Here is an 8,885-nt window from a genome sequence, read left to right on the forward strand (position 1 = left end):
GGGCAGCTAGATAATGCAGTGAATAGAGCACCAGCCCTGGAGTCAGGAGGACCTGAGTTCAAATCTGGCCTCAGACACTTAACACTTACTAGCTGTATGACCTTGGGCAAGTCATTTACCCCTATTTCCCTGCCTTTCCCCCTTCAAAAAGCAAAAAATAAAAATAAACTGAAATTGGAGTAATTAAGAAAACTTGATTTTGATTCCCCTAGGTCCACTAATTAAAACCTCTGTGACCTTGGGCAAGTTGCTTAACTTCTCTGAACCTCATTTTCTTCATCTGTTAAAGTGAAGAGTTTAGACTACTAGACTAGAAGGAACATAGGTTCCTTCAAGTTCTAAACCTATGATTGTGAAATCCAAATCTAAAACCAGTAACTGATCATTTGGATGAATGTTAAAGGCTGGATTTATGTATGCCACTCTTCTAAATGCTGTTGTTAATTGCTCCATGATACCCTGTAGCCTTTTGGAGAGAAACATCCATTTTAGACTGCCCCTACCTCTCTGTCCTTTCACATATTCCCAGATGTCTTCCATAAACATTGAGTATGTACTATGTGCCACGTACTGTGTCAGGTGCTAGGGATACAAAAAGAGGCAGAAAATAGTCCCAGCCCTCAAGGAGCTCACAATCTAATGGGGGAAAAACAAGCAAACAAATGCAAATTTGCTTGCAAACAAGTTATATTTAGGATAAATTGGAAATACACTCAGGAATAATTGAGAGGGAAGGCACTAGAATTTAAGAGGCATTGGGAAAGGCTTCCTATAGAAGATGGGATTTTGGTTGGCACTTCAGGGAAGCTAGGAGGTAGACATGAAAAAAGATAGAGCATTCTAGGCATGAGGGACAGTCCTAGAAAATATATGAAGCTCAGAGATGAAATCTCTTGTTCATGGACTAGCAGGAGGCAAGTTGTCTCTGGATCAAAGCATACATGATGAGAAATAAGGTGTAAAAAGACAGAAGGGGGGGTATCAATGAGGGGGTTGGTTATATTATGAAAGACTTTGAATGCCAAACAGAAGATTATTGTATTTGATCCAGCCATAGGAGGGTTGCTTTGGGGTTTATTATTATTATTTTGGCTGGAGGGAGGGGTGCCAAACAAGGTTGAACCTGTATTTTAGGAAAATCATTTTATTGACTAAGAATGAGTTAGACTGGGGAGAGGTGAGGTAGGCAGACCCACCAACAGGCTGTTTAAATATTACAAACACGTATGTGGTTTTAAATCTACACAAGGTCATGAGTCTGATTCCCCACATGAACAAGTTAGCTTCTTTTGTTCCATGAAAACTATATTCATAATTATAGTCTTTTGTTGTGAACTGGTCCTAACTCAGACTGGCCCAGTCCCGTGATAGTCTAGATTTAATGATGGAACAAAATGACACACTTTGAAATTGTTTCACAAGAAGTTTTACTTAGGGACAGCTGGGTAGCACAGTGAATAGGTCCTGGAGTCAGGAGGACCTAAGTTCAAATTGACCCTCACACACTTAACACTTAGAACTATGTGTGACCTTGGGCAAGTTACTTAACCCCAATTGCCCTACCTACCCCTCTCCAAAAAAGATAATTAAAAAAAAAAGTTTTACTTAGCCACTGACCCAATTAAGGTTTATTCTAATAAATATCATTTTAAAATAGCTAATAACAAATAGTTTTGCAAAGTACTTTATGGTTTTGCAAAGTATGTATTTTTTTCATTTATCACAATAACTTGGTGAAATAAATAAATGCAAATTGAGGATAATATACAAATCATTCAGTAATGATCAAAAGAGGATATTTACCTAAAGCCAGAGAAAGGTATTGAATAAGGATGACCATTTTATAATGGTCCAGAGAGGTCAAGTGAATTTCCTATAATCACAGCTTGTAAATGGTAGGGTCACTCCAAGCATCTTCTGCTACATAGCACTGCATAATTTAAATTTTACTTCATAGCTATGATGAAACTATGATTTCATCAGTATGTATGATATAGCCAAATATCCTTAGATATAACTAAATAACTGCTCCGTATATCATCCTACACAAATCATTCAGAGAAGTTGCTCACAATGAAAACTTCCTTTTGTCATTTTAGTATTTCAGGGTTGCCACTATAGCTTGTACAAGCCACCTTTTGTTTTTCTTGCTATATCTCCTTTCTTAGTCATGTTTTTTTATGAATTCTTTTGTGACATTTCTCATGGAATAACTTTCCTAAATACTGTCTAGGGCACCACAATCCCAGTCACTCAGACTAGGTGGTGTCATCCATTCTTCACCCCCATATCTAATCATTTGCCAATTCCTAGTAATTCTACCTTCTTATAAATGTCCTTTTCTCTCCTGTAACTGTTATCATTCTGGTCCAGGCCCTCATCACCTCATGCCTGGACTACTGCAAAAACCATCTTGCTTATCTCCCTGACTCACATCTCTTTCCACTTCAGTTCATATTCTACTCAGCAGTTAAATTGATTTTCCTAAAGCTCAGGTTTGACCATGTAACCCTCCTATTCAGTAAAATCCAATGGCTTACTATTACTTCCAGGGTCAAATATAAAATCATCCATTTGGCTTTCAAAACCTAACCCCTCACAGAGGCAGGCCGGAAAGCAATGGTAGGGCGCGCAGAGGCAGGCCAGGAGGAGGTCTGATCAACTCTGGGGGCAAGTCGTCCTACCAGCCACAAGGGCCACTACCAGGCCTATCACCAAAGGGATGGGACTGGAAAGAGCAAGGCAAGAATCAAATGAAGGGCCCTTGTCCGGGACAGCAAATACTCCTGGGACTACCACTCCATAGCCCAAAAATTTTAAAAGCCCCTATCAGGACCTCCAAGGACCAGGATGGCCGAGTAAACCCTGGCTGCCCCAACACCCCCCGCCCCACTACCACCACTCTGAAAACATAGTAATTATTGCCCCAGGGCAAAACCCTGAACAGTAAAGGTTTGGAAACCCTAGAGGAAGGGTGTGGGTAGGGCCCTGCCTCAAAATGGGTAGAAAGCAGACTACAAAGACTCAGTAGTCCCACTATCCCCAGAGGGAGGAACCAAACTCAGAGGGAGACAATGTGGACTCCACACTCACAGCTGAAACATCAACAGGGAAAGGGTCCCAAGCACAGAAAGCTCTCCTAGATGAGCTCAAAAGGAACTTTGAAAACCAAATGAGAGAGATAAAAGACAAAATGAATAATTCTTTTAAAATCAAAATTAGAAAAACATTATAATGAAGAAAACAGTCCTTAAAAAGAAAAGTGAGTGATATGGAAAAGGAGCTCCAAAAACTAACCTAGGAAAATAATTCGCTAAAAACTAGAATCAACCAAATTGAAGCAAATAACTCTACGAGGAATTAGTCAACAAGAATGAAAAATTAGAAAAAGAGGTAAAATATCTCAATGGAAAACCTAACCCCTCCCCTCACCACCACCACATTTTCAGTTTTGTTATACTTTCACATACTCTGCAATCTGGCTTCCTTACTATTCTTCCTATAAGTCACTCCCTCTCCCAATTCCCTGCATTTTCATTGGCTGTTCCCCCATTCCTGGAATTCATCTTCTCTTCCTGGCTTTCTTAACTTCCTTAAGGTCTCAACTAAAAGTCCACCTTCTACAAGAAGCTTTTCCCAATCCTCTAATGCTAATGGTTTCCCCCTGTCATTTCTAATTTATCTTGTCTATCTTATTTGTATGTAATTGTTTGCATGTGCCTACCATTAGTCTAGAAGATTTTGAGAGCAAGGAACATTTCTGCCTTATTATCTCCAGCACTTCATTATTGCATGTGACTTGCTGTGATGTGTCATTGTTAGGAATATTTTACAACCTGTGTATACACACTATATTTTCATGACTTTTTAAAAAAAGTCTCAAGTGGTAACTTTAAATATTCAGCCAACTAATAGCATATCCAAAGAAAGAAATCCAGTGAGCACCTATTGGTAATATGTTACAGAATGCTACAGTCTTTTCAAACAAAGGGAGGGATCTGGCTCAGCACACTCACCTGCAGTCAAAACCAGAGTCATAGGTTCCTAGAGTGATCAATACTGCTCCCTGGGGGCGTTGGAACTACCTAGGGGGCATTGAATAAAAATAATGGGGTGGGGGAAGCATAAGGAAAGAAGATAAGAAAATTTGGAAAAAACTTAGTACATGTTTCATCTGTTGTTGACAGAATTAAAGTCATAGTAATTACATTATTTTCCAAATAAACACATAAGATGCAAATTATAACTGATAATGGTCTAGATGGCAACAGGTTTTAACAAGCAAGTGTTGGCAGGTGAGCTTGTTATGCATTATTGGGAAGTTCGGCATGAGTAGCAGGAATACATGCTTTTAATGACTTGTTTACAATACAATACTATACAGTTACATAATGCAATATTGCATCATCAAAATTTCAATGCAGGAAAAAACCCACAAATTATTAAATTTAAGATGTGTTATTTTTTTAAAAATATATATTTATCTTTTTGAAATGATGCCAATTTTTTTAAAAAGCCATTAAAGGGTTAAAGAAAGTAGATTTCCAGGGGGTTGCTGAGTGATTTTTTTTTTTTTAAGGGGGATGTAGGTCAAATAAGTTTGGGACTCTCTAGGCTAGATGAATTTCCTAGTTGGGCCTGCATCAGGTCCCACTGCTATCTTTGTATCTCTTAAACTATCACTGCTGTGATAGTTTAAGTTTGATAGTGGAACAAAATGAGACACTCACTAGATCATTCAGCAATTATCAAAAGATTTACTTACAACAGTATTCAACAAGAATAGGCATTGAAGACACCTTAGTTTATTGAGTTGGGTGAATATTGCCCTTCATGATCCACCAGGCAAAATTCCAAGTGTAACAGGAGCTCCTTGTAACTGTTTTGTTGTCAGGTGAATGGGAAGTGAAATGGGAAGGAACAGCCTGAGCCAAACAAATCTTGAGGTTTGCCTTTTAAGGAAAACTTAATAGCTATTAAGGAAAAACTAGTCTAACTTGTATGGGGACAGGAATTAGGATATTGCTTCTATCATACTCAACCCCTTAATGGTAAGGTCCTAAAGGTGTTTGAGAGCAGTGGTGCCAAACTCAAAGAGAAATGAGGTCACTGAGTATGCATAAGAATTCCTTCAGGCCACAGATTGACTTAGAAAGCCACATAATGACATATTTTAGAATATGTTTACTTTGTTAAATATTTCCCAATTACATTTTAATCTTGTTCTGGTCACACAGCAGTGTTGTAGGTCTTGTGTTTTATACTTCTATTCTAAAGGACCTTCCACTGTTTAAATGACTTTAGGGTGACCTCAAATATTCAAGAAGCCTGATGCAAGTAACACTAAAGAAGGAAAACAGAAGCACAGCTAAAACAAAACAATATAACAGCTCCCAGGTCTAAACATCCATATGGTGAGTGATACCAAATGACTGCAGCTGACAATGTGTTTTTCAATATAAAAAGGTGACCATAAGAGCAACACCAGGAACATCAGGCTGCAGCCAAAATGATGACATTATAGTCACCAATCCCCATTACAGATCAGGAAGAACTGTCCTGTACCACTCACCCACTTAGGGTTCCCTCGCCTCCAAGCCAGGACCTCTGTCTCCCTTGGAGCTGCACTGGCAGGGAAGTGGGGGCTAGAGTAAAGAGTAGAAGAGGGGGAAAAGTACAAAATCATCCTGTGAGAAACCTCTGAAGAACTTCCCCACTCTGAGGGCAGAGTAGACACTAGTCTCACCCTAATTTTCAGACGGGTGATGGGGTTTTTTAGTTAAATATTTAATTTGTCAATCTGTGTTCTTTTATCAAAGAAAATCTTAAGAGATATGAAGTATTTCTTTGACTATATGCCCCCAAATTTAATGTCTCATTGTTCCTTCTCAACAGTATCACCTCTTGGTCCTCCAAGCCTTCCCTGCAGAGTTGTACAGTGATCTCTGGGTGTAGTTTTAGAGGCAATGCAGAGGAACCAATCTGTTCTAGATTATAGTAAGCAATGGGATGCTTGCCTTCTCTGCCTGCTACCTTTTACTGTCATTTACTGCTAGAGCCTGCTTGTCTATCTAGTGCTGTTGCATTGAGGGCTCTGCCCCCCAAAAAAACTTGTGGTTTAAACTCTGGGACACCAAAAACTTGAGGTTTTATGTTGTGTTGTGGTGGAACCGTCTCAAAGAATTCAGTCAGACCACCTCTAATCCAAGTATAGGCATTTACTGATTACTGATTTACTGATTACTAATGCCTCTCACAGTGGCTAAATTCCAAGAGGAACCAGTAACTTTAGAGAGAGCAAGATGGATTTTTATAAGGTAAAGATGCTGATTACACAATCAAAATTTGTATAAAATATGGAAATGTGATTAATATTAAAAAGGCAGAAGGAGCTTATTAAGGGATTAGTTAATGTAGGAGGGATCCCATCTATGGTTCAGTGGTTAAACATTCTAGTCATGCTACCCTCCAGTTGGCTAGCTATTTTGGTCCTATGTGGTCAAGATAGATAGGTGTTGTGGCCCTGTCTTAGTCTAGATGGCTGATGTGATTGTGAATGAATACAAGAACACACCTTTTCAATTATGTGGAATGGGTCTGGGGGCAATGACTAGGTAGAAATTAGATGAGGATTTAATGAAAATATGAAATGCCCATATTAACAGAACAAGAATGCAATCACCATGAAAATTCCGACAGAGAAAAAAAAAACAAAACTGAACCATATTAATTTAAAAGTGAATTCTATCAAACATTCTAAGACTAATTCCATAATTATATAAGCAGTTTGATAAAATTGGAAAAGAACAATTCAACAACAATCTAAGAATATTCAATTAAATGGGAAGTGGGAATTTGAAGGAGAAACTACAAATTTTTTCCAGCCTAATATCACAAATTTAACCTTCAGTCAAGTGACCAGGGCAGGAACTATATTTAATAGGGGAGGGCTAGGATCATAGACTCAGTATCCTAAACTATGAGTTAAAGCAGCAGTGCAGGGATGTCAAAAGCAGATCCCTGGCCTAATCCAAGAGCTGGAACAAGAAGCAAGGATTCAGGATACATTGCTCATCATAGCCATAGCCTGTGGCCAGGAGTAGCTACTCATCTGACTAGGCATCCAAAATTCAAAGTTTAGGCATTCTGAGATCCTGGGAATTGATCGGATATTTACCCCCGGGATTAAAGCAGTAGCTAGGGATCTCCCAGAGGAGCCAGGAGCCTGAACTACATACCAAAAGCTCTGGGCTAGACCTGTATCACAAGGAGGCCTGGAATTAATGTTGAGCTCAGCCCCCAGCCCAGGACAGTATTTCAGGGCCTAGAGCATCTGTTCAGGACCCAGAATCTCAGATTTCACAGATAACACACAGGAGGCACTGGAATTCTCAGTCTCCAGTCTCTAACAGGTTCATTCCTGATCCGGTCAGACGGACAACTTCAGAGGGGTTAATAATCAGCTTAATCTAGTCTAGTCTTCTCAGAGGGTTGCTGGGAAAACCAGCTCCTACAGCATTTCTACAACTCCCTCAGCCTTTCTAACTCCCTTCTTATCAAAGGAATCCACAATTTTCAACAAAACTTTCTCAATGTTTCTAGCAAGGGGCACATCCTCCCACTTCTGGAAAGGGGTCAATATTTCATCCTCCTATCCCTGGGGAGGGCTCCATAGACCCATAGCTACAAAAACTAATGCAATAATCCTAATCCCCATCTTCTCCTTGCCTTAAGTCTTCGGAGATCCCATCCAACTATGCCAATTGTTTCACAGATAACACATGGGAGACACTGGATTTCTCGATCTCCAGCCTGTAACAGGTTCACTCGATCTGATTAGACAGGCAGACAGCTTTGGAGAGGTTAATAATCAGTTTTATTCTAGTCTAGTCTTCTCAGTTGCTGGGAGAACCAGCTCCAACAGCATTCCCTAATCACCCTTGCAGGGGCATGGGAAAAGGGGAGGGACTGCCAACTACCCCTACATCTCCATGGGGTCAATCAAGACAGGCACATTTGTGCACTCCTCTAAATCCCCTCAAGCCTCAGTGGGGGCTTGATGGGCACACACAGATTCCCCTATGGTTTTTCTCCCATGGGTTCCCCATGGTCTTTGCCCACCCACTGACCAGTTGCCCACCTGTTTTTTAGGGCAACAAAGAAGGCATCTTGCCAATATTAAGCTCACAGGTTAACTTTAGCAATATCGTCATTCTGCACAAGTATAGTAAATATTAAATAATGTCATCCCTTATGTCACAGCACAGCCTCAGTAGGACTGTCTGTCACTATGATTCTGAGGACTACTATCTAGAATCCTTGAGGCTATTCTGGGAGTTATTATCAAACACCTGGAGACGACATTCCCATGACCGTGGCTCCTGAGAAACTAACTCTAAGAAGGATAACAAAATCCTCCATACATACACTGGGTCACCCAGAGTCCCCCACCTAAAAAACAGGGTCAAGATCATCTCTCAGAGAGTCCAGAATCACAGAAAACCTCAAAAAAGTTCCTAGCTAGGAACTCAGTAATGCCATGTTTCCTAGATTGCCAGAATGACTTTTTAAAAAATCCTATCATGAGACCTGATATACTCAAGACACAAACTCAGAAGAAAATAATACCAAAATACCTACAAAGATCCATAGAAAAATACAACTTGCCTACAGGTCAATTGGAATTCCTAGAAATGTTATGCATTTTTAAAGAGTTTAAATGATATAAAGTCAATGGAAGTGATAGAGGAAAGACTTAGGGAAGAAAAAAAAAATACAAGATAGGAGACTTCTCTGATCTCCCAGAAATTTCAAACCTCTCCAAAACAAAAAATTTGTAAAAAGATAAGTCACCTGTCTCCATCATTTAGGACACTCAGAACAAT

The sequence above is a fragment of the Petaurus breviceps genome, unplaced genomic scaffold (assembly GCF_028583685.1).
Source record: "Petaurus breviceps papuanus isolate PSGF00001 unplaced genomic scaffold, PetGlider_PUasm1.0 164, whole genome shotgun sequence".
Taxonomy (NCBI): domain Eukaryota; kingdom Metazoa; phylum Chordata; class Mammalia; order Diprotodontia; family Petauridae; genus Petaurus; species Petaurus breviceps.